Source organism: Stenella coeruleoalba (genome assembly GCF_951394435.1).
Source record: "Stenella coeruleoalba genome assembly, chromosome: 6".
Taxonomy (NCBI): Eukaryota; Metazoa; Chordata; class Mammalia; order Artiodactyla; family Delphinidae; genus Stenella; species Stenella coeruleoalba.
Genome location: NC_137151.1, coordinates 15,773,530 through 15,786,878, shown reverse-complemented (window position 1 = coordinate 15,786,878; position 13,349 = coordinate 15,773,530). Strand labels below are relative to the sequence as shown.

At 35.8% G+C, this 13,349-nt stretch overlaps 1 protein-coding gene across 16 annotated transcripts in view; it reads left to right on the top strand.

Moving 5' to 3' along the window:
- DPP10 (dipeptidyl peptidase like 10) overlaps positions 1-13,349 on the top strand; it is a 1,578,941-nt gene that overhangs the window by 1,039,568 nt on the left and 526,024 nt on the right. Inside the window, exon 1 of one of the 16 annotated variants that reach the window (XM_079923992.1) lies at positions 9,899-9,935. The exons of the other annotated variants lie outside the window; for them this stretch is intronic. The gene's annotated coding sequence lies outside the window, so the exon portion shown is untranslated. Of the gene's footprint in view, positions 1-9,898; positions 9,936-13,349 lie in introns of those variants that run through there. 16 annotated transcript variants of the gene reach the window in all.

Below are 13,349 nucleotides of genomic sequence, written 5' to 3'. Positions count from 1 at the left end.
GATTGATGCTGGTTTGAAATGGAATAGCCAGTGTATCTGTGCCTCTTGGTAAAATCACATGAGCCCACCAGAAAAAGAATATGCCTGAAGGAGAAAACAGAACTTCTTATTTTTAAAAAGTACCTATGATCTTACAACTTCTGTTGTTTTAATTGTTATTGAAACTAATGATATTTTGTCTCTATCAGTGCCTAGCAAGAGCAGATATTCAACAAATATTATTTAAATTAACAAATACTTTAGTCCACATAGTATAAACCATAATATATAAATAGACATGATCATTATTCCACAGCAAAAAACACTGGACATCTTAAAATATCAGAAAGTTAAATGTGGAAAATTTTTCCTGCATTTTATTATTATAAAAGTAGGGTCTGGGACTTCCCTGGTGCCTCAGTGGTTACGAATCCACCTGATGGGCTTCCCTGGTGGTGCAGTGGTTGAGAGTCTGCCTGCTGATGCAGAGGACACGGGTTCGTGCCCCTGTCCGGGAGGATCCCACATGCCGCAGAGCAACTAAGCCCGTGTGCCACAACTACTGAGCCTGCGCTCTAGAGCCCGCGAGCCACAACTACTGAGCCCATGCACCACAACTACTGACCCCGCATGCCCAGAGCCCGTGCTCCGCAACAAAGAGTAGCCCCCGCTCACCGCAACTAAAGAAAGCCCGCACCCAGCAACAAAGACCCAACGCAGCCAAAAATAAATAAATAAAAAGTAGGGTCTGTTCACAATAAAATATTCAAAAATACCAAAGTATTTATAGGGTAAGATGACATTTTAGGAATTCTAGAATTCGAACCCAGGAATAATCTTTAAGTTTATTGTTGATTTTATATATGTGTTTAAAATTTAATGTTGTTGTTATCATTATATTGTAAAGTGTGATTATTTGCAGTATGTTGTTCACTTTCAGTTGTGGGTGGGGAGATTCTTTCAAGGAGGAAGAGAATCCATTTTCATACTTTCCTGCTAAAAAGTTTGTATAAACAAGTGATAACCTGAATAACCTTAGTACTTGTTAAAAAAGAGATATGAGCCCTGCCAACTTGTAACATATATTTTAATAAGTGAGTTTAAAAAGATAAACACAGATCAAACAGAATTGCATGATACAGTTATGGTTAGCTTTATTGATGTATTTCTGTACAATAAAATTCACCCATTTAAATACACAATTTGATTAGTTTTGACAAATGTGTGGAATCATATAACCATGATAATATCATTTATAAAGCATTTCCATCATTCAAGGATTTCATGTTTTCTTCTAAAAGCTTCATAGTTTAGGTCTTTTATTTAAATCTATAATGCTTCCAAGTTAATATTTTTACATGGTATAAGGTCATGATGATGGATTATTATTTTGCATATGGATAGCCAATTATTTCAGCATCATTTGTTGAAAAGATGATCCTTTTTTTCCATTGAATTACTTTGGCACTTCTGTTAAAAATCAGTTTTCCATGTATGTGTGGATTTATTTTTTGCATTACATTCTGTTCCATTCAGTAATGTATCTATCTTGACCCCAGGGCCATATTGTCTTGATTATTCTAGTTTCATAGCAAGTCTTGAAATCAGGTAGTGCAAATCCTCCAACTTTGTTCTCTTTTTTTAGACATTGGTTTGACTATTTAGGTCCTTTGCATTTAAATATCAATTTTAGAACCAGCTTGCCAGTTTCCATAAAAAAAGCCTTCTGGTAATTTAACAGATTGCATTGAATCTATTGATCAATATGGGAAGAAATGACATGTTAGTAATACTGTCTTCCCAATTGATAAACATGGCATATATCTCATTTTATATCTTATTTATTTATTTATTTTTTTGCGGTACGCGGGCCTCTCACTGCTGTGGCCTCTCCCGTTGTGGAGCACAGGCTCCGGACGCGCAGGCTCAGCGGCCATGGCTCGCGGGCCTAGTCGCTCTGCGGCATGTGGGATCTTCCCGGACCAGGGCACGAACCTGCGTCCCCTGCATCAGCAGGCGGACTCCCAACCATTGTGCCATCAGGGAAGCCTTCTCATTTGTTTTGATACCCGTTAATTTCTCTCTGAAAAGTAGTTGTCAGCTAACAAGTCTTGGCATAAATTTCATTAAATCTATCCCTAAGTACTTCATATTGTTGACGCTATTGTAAATGGCAATATTTTTTAAACATATATATGTTGTATATATACGTACACATATACGCACATTACACATACACACAACTGATTTTTATATAATAATTGAATATCCTTTGACTTTGCTAAACCTACTTACTAGTTCTAGGACTTTTCTCTATATTCACTGGGATTGTTTTTCTATGTAGACAATCATGTCATCTATAAATAAAGAGTTTTATATTTTCCTTTCTAATATCTGAATGACTAGTATTAAAAATTGTTCCCTCAGTGGGTCATATTTGCTTTTGGTTTCTGAAAGTAGAATTAAAAACTCATGAAATCTTTTTTTCCCTGAATCCCACTCCAACTAATATTACAAAGCTATATTTATTATTTTATATTCATAGTGTCTTGCCTACAAAAAATTTTATAGGCTAGGGCCCAATTCTTTCATCTGGCATTTAGAGCCGTGAGGGTTTGCTCCTCAGGGGATCCAATCTAGGAGGTAACCCTCATAGGCAACTGTAGTATCTCACCAGCTAACTTTCCTTGAAATATACCAGAACCTAGTTAAATATCGAAGAAGAGGCTGGATATCCTCTGTTTGGAGATAGAAGATAACATCCACATTTAAGCTCTTGTTTTAAACCAACAGCATTGGTAGACTTTGAGATATATTTTGGTTTAAGTAAGTCTCTTCAGCAAAATACCATTCCTGTCTTGTGTCTTATTCCCCTCTTTACAGCAGAACCTTGTCTCAATCTTTAAATATGGACAGACTTTTTGTCCCTCTCCATTTTGGGATAAGGATTATATCTATATGTGCATTTACAATATGATATTGGCATTTGAATATTTTCTAACTTCTAATGAACCCCATTCACGTGCCTTTCTTGGATTGGATCTTGTAATCTGGCCATGCTTTTTCTCTTAGTCCTGTTACTAGCTCACTTCTTAATTCTAATCTCACTTCTGGTCCTGGCTTCTTTTCTAAGTGCAAAGTGAGTATAGCTTTCTATATCGTAGAGAGTATAGCTTTCTACTATCGTAGTCTGCTCAGAGCTGATGCAGACTCAATTACAGTATTATAATAATCGTTTTGAAGCATGCAGTAATAATATCACCACCTTAATAACTTAAACTTTAATTTATAATCAGACTGAAATACGTGAATGAAAAAATTTGTGATACAGAGCATTACATTTTTGGATGGACAGTTTTATTGAAATCCTAGCAGCTAGGAAGTGATATCTGCTTAAGGTATATGTTGGCGGACTCTCATGCTAACTCTTAACTGTGTTTATTATTTACTGTTTATATTGGTCAAGTTTTTTGAAGTCTGAATAATAAGTAGTCACTCTTGGTAACTATTGCTTATTTATCTTACGTATGAAGTATATGATACAATTCTATTAGAGGTTTTGTTGATTGATTAATCAATCTAATTAAATACTAATCTAAGTTCAGTGTTTAGTCTGAAGGTGCCATTACTGGGTTGGTACCAAATAACCAGCATTGATTTCTTCTTCTTTTTTTTTTTAACTTTTATTTTTATGTTGGAGTATAGCCAATTAACAACGTTGTGATAGTTTCAGGTGCACAGGAAAGTGACTCAGCCATACATATACATGTATTCATTCTCCTCCAGACTCCTGTCCCATCTGGACTGCCACATAACACGGAGCAGAGTTCCCTGGAACCAGCATTGATTTCTGATCAGTCTGACCATAGCTAAAAATGTGGTTCCCTGAGTGTGTGTACACATGTATTGGATTGTGATTGTTTTTTAATTACAAGCAAAATAACTGTCAGTTTTCACCTCAATATCAAAGTCTTTAGCAATTCTAAGTAAAGAATTCACAGAAAGAAGGAGAATCTATATCAGTGTGTTGAAAATTTTTGCGTATTTTCTATGTAACATGGCTGTTAATGACATACCTTAATAATTTTTGGTGACAAATGCAAATTACTTTCACAATAAGCCTGTTCTCTGTAACACCCTGATTTGTTTAACCTGGTCATGTTGCTATTAAAACAATTGAACAGAGAGGACCCATCAGCTTATACATAATGCATTATCTCTCAAAAGCCCTGTTAATTTTTTGTTGATAACCTCTGAGTGGCCTCAGTAAGTCAGAACATGACCTCATATTTTAACCTGTCAGACTTTTAGGCACCAAGCAATTTTTCCTGCACTTTTAATTAAGGGTACATGGTATTATCTGTGAAGGGAATATGTTAATCAGTTATGATAAAACGGGACAAAACTAGCTTTTGGCTCAGTGAGAAAGAGAAAAGTAAATGTATTTTTGTTGTTGTTAGAATATAAACTATGTTACAATGTTGCTATAGGAAAATAGATGCTTCTGAAATAGGTTTCAAGGAAAAGGAAAACTACAAGTTAATATGTATGATTATAAACCTGTACATCTAAGGTATGTTGACTGAAGAAAATCGTACAACCTAAAAGCTGAGAGTTCAGTTTTATTTGGGGATTATACTGAGAGCTATATCTGGGAGATATCCTCTCAGATAGTTCTGAGGAGCTACTCTGAAGAGGTAATGGATGAGCCAGGATATGTAGGAGTTTTTTGCTGGAAAAAAAAAAATGTAATTGGACATCAAAAGATTACTGCTAATCACAAGGAACAGACATCTCAAGTTAATGATTTTAATACTTTTCTGTGTATGAGAAGACGCATGATTCTGGGCTCATTGAAATTATTCCTTAGATGTTCGTCTCAACTCTCTAGGGCAAGTATACAAAGCACAGAATACTTCTTGTTTTTCTCCATGCTGAATTGCCTGAGGAGGCACCTTTTGTGGGTAGCACAGTGGCTAACGACTTGATCCTTGTAGAACAGGGATGGCAGGCAGCATTCGTATTTACTGGAATGGCAGGCAACATTCCCTGTCCACAGGTACCACACAGAGGAAGAGGCTTCAGTTAGGACCAATGGGATCAATGGATTTGAGTCAATATCAGATTAATTTCTACTTTATTCTTTACATCATTTCTCTTTATACTTTTATTTTATTTTATTTTATTCATTTATTTATTTTGCGGTATGTGGGCCTCTGACTTTTGTGGCCTCTCCCATTGCAGAGCACAGGCTCCGGACATGCAGGCTCAGTGGCCATGGCTCACGGTCCCAGCCGCTCTGCGGCATGTGGGATCTTCCCTTTCTTTTAAAATGTCACATTCACTAAAACTGCAACAATTGCTCATTTATATCAGACTCTCAGCTTCTCAGTGGTGTTTCCTATCCATTGTGTTTTAACATCTGAAGTGTGGGTTTGTAACTAATTATCATAATAGCTAGTTAGCATTAACTGTATGTCCATAACATGCTTGGCTCTGTGCTAGGGGCTTGAAACTCGTTATCTCATTTAAACCCCATAGCAACACTCTGAAGTTGGTCCTCTTATGAACCCTGTGAATGAGGAAACCAAACTTCAGGAATTTAGTCATAAATTTAGGCAAATGGCAGAGTAGATGCAGGGCATGTGTCTTTTCACAGTGCCACTAGGTTCTTAACTCCTACTCTTTCACACATCACCTACTATATCTTTATTGTGTTGTTTTTTAAAAAGGTAATTAACATCTACTATTAATAAGCTGAAAGATACATTGTCTATAATATTAGAACTGTGATATCCAAATGCAGATATTAAAGAACATACAATAGGCAGTAAAAGTGAGGGTGTAGTAGGAGGGATAATTATATATGTGTTGATTAATTTAAAAATTCTTTTAGTATATATTAACACTTTGGAATGTGTGCAAGTTACACTAGTGACCTTTCTACATAGAAATCCAATGAGGAAAGGCATGCCATTGTTAGATGAAACACTTTTCATTTCAAGCAGGTAAGCAGCACCGCACTTGGTGGATTAAAGATCAATTGATCTCAGCAAGCAAAGAACATTGTTAAATTGGTCAGTCCTCCTTTCTGGCTTTCTCTTTTTGCTAGGAATGGAAAAAGAGAGGGCCTTGCTCTGCACTACTGTCTCAGTCTTGTACCTAGAGCTACAATTGCTGCAAATAAAACCCAGGAACAATTTGTGTTGTGGTTGCCACACGTAATTACATTATAGCTGCTTCTCTTTGCCCTATAGTCACATTTGCAATTTGTGATTAAAATATTAGTGGAAATAAAGTAATGACCCATTGTAGTTAATGAACATTTTCCTTATCTGTTGTTTCTTCATTGCCTTTATTTCTTTCTCACAGGTTAACATGCGTATGTTAATTTTTATGCATGCTCTATGCTGTACTTACATTTCCATGTATTATTTAGGGAACTTTTTACATTAGCTCTAATAAATGAGCTGTTAAATTTTAAATCATTGTCTTTGCTCTACTTAATTTATTTATATTTGCTCTTTTTTCATTCCTCCATGAGGAAACTGCCTCACTGTTTTATTTTTATAATAAAATACTCTGAGAAAGAGTTATTATGGGTTCTAACACTGGTATGCAAACATCATTAAAGTTTACAAAGCAATGGCTTTTAATAACATATGGAGAGACTTTTGGCTGACGCAGTTTTTGTGTTAATATGTTTGCTTCAGTGTAAGAGAAACTGGATTTAATTCTTCCTAGGATCCTGTGTAGATTTAGACACATTTACCTAAATTTCTTTTTATAGTATACATGTAGAGCCACATCATTTTCACTTTGCAATTTTTAAATATGATTTATTTTCCTGTGTTACATGGCCTGTAAAGTTTAAAGTGAAAAAATATATAAGTATTGAAAATTGAACTAGTATTGACGTATTCTTGACAATGGCAATTGGAATAGGATTTGAGGAAAGGAACAGAGGGTGTGTGTGGAGGAGAGAGGTAAGGCTGTGGACTGGGGGTGGTGAGAGTGAGGTGACAGAGGAGAAGAAAGTGAAGTTTATTGTTAAGCTCTATAGAAATGCTCATTATTTTGAATGGTCACTTTGCTGGTGTTTTTACTGTCCATTAAAAATGAATAAGATCACTGAGAAAGTAGCCAGTGTGGATGTGCTTCTGTTAGCGAAGAAGTGATAATGCGCAAATCCTTTTGAGGGAATTTCCTTAAGTCACATGACATTGATATATTACAAACCAGAGGTGCAGTAGCAGCTTATAAAATTTACATTTCCTGCTTCTTCTGCGTGTGCAAGACCTCTATTTGAGACTTTGCTAAAACCTTACTGAAATATTCGAGTACAAATTCAAGTATGTATTTGTGAACTAGAAGAATTGATGAGATTTTAATAATTGGATTTCTTCACTCTGGAAAGACAGAATATGTAGGATTGTAAAGTCAGCATTCATGAAATGATTAAGGGTGTGTATATAGAGAACAACGATTAGCCAAGTCCCAGGGTATCAGAAAATGGGAGTAAGGGTGTGATCCATGAGGTTTCACTGAAATTTGAGAGAGACAGATTTCAAAACAAATGGAAAATAATGATACCTGATTAATTTGAGATTTGTACATTTTACTCTATGTAAATTTTACCTAAAAAACGTTACATATATAACAAAATAATAATTCTGGAATCTAGCTGCTGGGTAGATAGATGTTCACTGTGCATTTTCCTCCACTTTTCTGTATGTTTAAAATTTTTCATGATAAAATATTGGGTAAGAAAGTAAAACTACTGAGACAATGGTGAGAAAATTCTTAATGCCTGTTCAGGTAACGATAGTTGAAAAGTAAGTTATTTAAAAAAAAGCATTTTGATAATCATGAATCCTATAAACAATGCTCACCTCTGAAGTCTCCAGTGTTATTCTGATCTTGTTGGAATCCTGGACTAGATAACTGTGTGTTTGATCAAGAGTATCCTGTTTCAATATACTTTTTATACAAAAGGATTGTAATTTGCAAATATTTGGCAGAAAATTTCCTGAAGTCACGTGATCCACTGCAAATCAGTTGTGGAGTAGAAGTATTTAGTATTTAAGTTTCCTGCTTCCGGGCGTACAGAACCTCTATGTGAAGATTGGCTCAAATCTTACTAAACCATTCAAGATTACAGATTGATGCATGTATTTGGGACCTAACCTAAAGCAGAGATGAGAACAAAATTGAAAATAGCCTGTAAGACCATTGTCTTAAGCCAAAAGATATCACTTATACAGGATTAGTCAGCATATCTCTAAGGTGATACAATATACGTTTGGGGAAAGACATTTCTTTTTTTTTTTTTTTTTTTGCGTTACGCAGTCCTCTCACTGTTGTGGCCTCTCCCGGTGCGGAGCACAGGCTCTGGACGCGCAGGCTCAGCGGCCATGGCTCACGGGCCCAGCCGCTCCGCAGCATGTGGGATCTTCCCGGACCGGGGCACGAACCCACGTCCCCTGCATCGTCAGGCGGACTCTCAACCACTGCGCCACCAGGGAAGCCCCTACATTTCTTTTTTTTCCCCCTAAATCATGACATATCAATGATTAGGCACATGCAGTATGTTTGTTTCTGATTTCTTTAACACTCTCATATTACTTGTGGTGGAGACACTTCTTTCAGGCCAACAAAGAGAGCTCCTTTTTTCCCCTTGAAGGAGATGAAGATAAGACAAATCATCTTTTCAGTCTCTGAGGCAGGCTAATAACTGCTAATCTGCCCATCTTTCCACCTCTGATACACAAAGGAGAGACCAATGTTTGTTATCTAACCATAGATCTGGATTTGCCCCTTTATCACGTATCACTTCGTCAATCTACCCCAGACTAAATATTCAAGGCTATTAATAAAATGTTACTAAATATAGATACATAAAAATTTTTGCCGTTAAGCTTTATTAACCAACATTGCATGTAGCATTTTACTCACCACAAATTTCCAATAGCCAGTAAATTAATGGTGTATTTTGGTTTTCCTCTAGAAATATTGGGTAAAGCACAGTCTAGCTCTATACTGCTATCATAATACTTATGTTCCAGAACAACTTATATGCCCACTCTATCAATATATTTTCTTTATTCATATATCTTTTCCACTACTACCTTTATGTGAATGATGGATGTATGAGTCTTAAACCCATTTATCAGTAAGAATGAAATTACTACTACTTGGATACTTTTGTGAGTTACATAAGCAAGAAAATTTCAGAACTGATCTTTTATGAGTATGAAATGGTCACTGATCAGATCTTCATTGTAGGCTCATTACTTTTCAACACATTCAGAAATACCAAGACCTTGATATGACTGGACTTTATGGTCTATAGCACTGTGTCACTGTCCATTCCCCCAAATCCATTACATAGTGTAGACTTTTTCTCATTCTTAAAACTAGGGAAATTGATTGCCTTTCCTGTAAGTTTACATAACTGGAACAATCTAGAACTGGAAAGTGTTTTAAGTGGTCATTCAGGTCAAGCATTGCTTCCTTATAGAATTTTTCTTTAACTATCCAAGACAGGCAGCATCAGGTCCTGTTGTAAAATATTTCTGGAGAGAATCTTTATTCCATTTAAATAATGTCATGTATGTATCCCATCCTTCATTATGATCAGTTACTGGTCTAACTTTCCTTAGTGCTGTTTAAGTCTTTTTTTAAAACTTTTTATTTTATATTGGAGTATAGTTGACTAACAATGTTGTGATAGTTTCAGGTATACAGCAAAGTGATTCAATTAGACATATACATGTATCTATCCTTTTCCAAATTCTTTTCCCATTTAGGTTGTTACATAATATTGAGCAGAGTTCCCTGTGCTTCCAGCCTGTAGGACTTAGGTCATTCTGGTCAAGTCTTTCTGTCTCTATTGGCAGGCATTTCAAGGAAACTAAATGAACATCTAGAAGTTGCTTGATGAACATGGAATCAAAGTAAGGAAAATAAGTTTTACAATTAAGATATTTAATAGTCTTAGCCCTATGTTTCCTTATATGTTCATTTCTTCAATAAGAATTTGTGTGTATTGGGAATCAGAGTTGTTATGAACTAAAAGGGCACTGCTGACATTTACCTCTTTCTGATTGCTGAACAGTTTTTCTGCATATAAGACTGTAGTCAGGATATAGTCAGTGACTTTCTCTGTAAATTGAGACCAGTTCTGTTTCTTACCATTCAACTTGGAGAAAGCGGTGTTTCCTTTATATTCCCCAAATGTACTGTGGTACCATCATGTAGTACAGACAATCTTCTGGTAAAAAAAGAATAAAAGGTAATGTTGAATTGTTCAGAAACTGTGGGACTTAATAACACAGGCATCATTAGAGTAATGCATCTAGTAAATGGAGAGAGTTACAATGGAGATTCAGAGATGATCTTTTGAAAAGAGAGAAAAAGGAGAGAAGAAGGACAGTTATGTTGGATTCACATATCCTGGGTGATCTTCTGAAAGTTCATATTTGATCACTGAAATCTGAATCAACACAGACATCCGTAAATCTCTGTTTGTGTTGAAGGAGGAAACCAAGTCTTTCAGAAAGCACTTTGTTTTGATATGCTTTATCTTCCCCTAACAACCAAATCAAAGGAAAGAGATAAGCAATTTTTTAACATGGAAAACCACAACAAAAGAAACATATTTTTCCTTGGGAGAAAATATTGCCAAATACTAAATCTGATTAGGAATTAATACCCAAATTATGTGAGAAACTCATACAACTCTATAGCAAGCAAAACAAAGAAAACAAAACAAAACAAAAATCTGATGGAAAAATGGACAGAGGACCTGAATAGACATTTTTTCAAAGAAAACGTACAAATAGCCAACAGGTACATTAAAAAAGGGCTCAACATCCCTAATCATTAGGGGAACACAAGTCAAAACCAGATTGAGATATTATCTCACACATGTCAGAATGGCTGTCATCAAAAAGACAAGAAATAATGAGTGTTGACGAGGACGTAGAGAAATGGGAACCCTTGCGCACTGTCGGTGGGAATGTAAATCGGTATAGCCACTATGCAGAACAGTATGGAGGTTCATCAAAAAGTGTAAAACAGAACTACCACGTGATGCAACAATCCCACTTCTGGGAATATATGAAGGGACATCATGAAGTCAGGATCTCAAAGAGATGTTAATTAAGGCATTATTCACATTAACCAAGATATGGAAACAACTGAAGTGTCCATCTATGGATGAATGGATAAGGAAGATGAGGTATAGTTACGTATATACAATGGAATATTTTTCAGCCAGGAGAAAGAAGGAAATCCTACCGTTTGCGACAATGTGGATGGACCTTGAGGGCATTATGCTAAGTGAGATAAGTCAGAAAGAGAAAGGCAAATACTGTATGATATCACTTACACGTGGAATCTAAACAAGCCAAACTCATAGAAACAGAGAGGTCGCCAGGGGCAAGGGGGTGAGGAAATGGGGAGATGACTGTCAAAGAGTACAGACTTCCAGTTACAAGATGAATAAGTTGTAGTTAACAATACTGTATTGTATACTTGAAAGTTGCTAGGAGAGTAGATCTTAAATGTTCTCACGAAAAATAAATGCTCCTTTTATGAAATGATAGAGGTGTTAACTGATTCTACTGTGGTAATTATTTCACAGTACCTAAGTGTATCAAATTATTGCTTTGTATACCTAAATCTCACAGAATATTATGTCAGTTATATTTAAATAAAGTTGGAGAAAGAAATATATATTTCCTGAGAAGGAAGACCCTCAATCTCACTAGTAGTGTGTATTCTAAGCCAGTCATCCCCCCTCATTCAATAAATATTTATTCATTAAAGTGATAGTCTAGTGGAAGAGACACAAATCTGGACCATCAGATGCAGTTTAATAAGTGCTACCATGGGGGTAAGCCAAGGTGCCATGAACAGACTAGGAAAGGGGCCTCATGCAAACATGGGGGCATCAATGGATCATTCTAGAGAGGCCCACAAGGCCATCACACTGTACATTAACCAGGAGGTTGACCTATGGAAAAAATATACTTCTGGTTTTTTGAGATTTACTTATTTATTTACCAAATATACATTGAGATTCTACTGTGTATCAGGCTCTGTTAGTACTATGGATAGAGTGAAAAAAGAAACAAGATTCATGGAGTTTGTATGCTAGTAGGTAGATTGTGTTTAGTTTGGATTAGGTTTTGTAAATTTAAATCTGGGAGAATTACTGTTTAGCTTTGTTCTCTCTCTCTGCCCCTCTCCCCTTTGTTTGTTGCTTTTTTGGGGAAGGGAGCCTCCTGTATAGTATTTACAGTTTTTCTTCTTTGAAGAACTGTTCTTAAGTTTATCTTCACAAATCTCTTCTAAAAGACTTAACAAAATGAAAAATGACATGGGTCTCTATGGTAAACTTATTACTTGTAACTATAAACGTGGGATCTTTACATCAATGTATTTTATGAGGAGAGAGCTTATGGTTGGTTTGAGATAACTATTAAGCATACCCAAATTCTCAGAATGCTTTTATTATGCTAGTAAATATCACCAGAAACTGAGCTGATGATGTCTATCATGTGGCCAAAGCAGTGATGATTTTCAGGAGGGACAGTTGGTTATCTCTTCCTGGCAGGTGGTTTGTCACTCCCCATCTCCACCTCCTCCACGCAGACATAAAGTTGATTGAATTTTATGTATGTCTTTTGGAGAAAGAAAATATAAGACATGCAAAAAGTTTTTAAAAATTAGATTTAAACTCTCTAATAATTCCACCAAAATGAACATTTAGAGCAAACCTCTTTTGAAAGATTGGGGGATGGTCTTGTAACTAGCAGTTCTGAGGGGACATTCTTCCGAAGGCTGCAGATACTGGCTACTGTATTCACAGACAGGGGAAAAAAAGACTCTCTCAGCAGATGAATAGAAACATTGACTGGCTTTCAGGCGAGTAATTGCCTTACTCACCCACACAAAAATTTCAGCCAGAGAAATCCTCTTTTAAGCAGAGCACAAATGATGCATGATGCATACTTATGCAGGTGAAGTGCAATTTACCTTGGGTTTATTCAGTTATTCTTGGTCCATGGGGTTTCTAGAAAATAGCCAGGATACTATGTTACTGCAGATTTAAATAAAATGTCCACATCTCTGTTAATTTCTTTTTTCTTCACTGCAGGGTATGTATGTATAGCATATATGTGTTAGAATTGGTTATAACCATTACAGAGCAATAGAGAAGTTAACATATTCTTTACATCTCCAAATAAAAGGAGCACAGGAATATTGATTAGCACAGTGAAAATATAAATTATTTCTTTCCTTTTTAAATACCTGTATGATACTTATTAAAATTTTTAATGGCAAAATTGATAAAAATAATT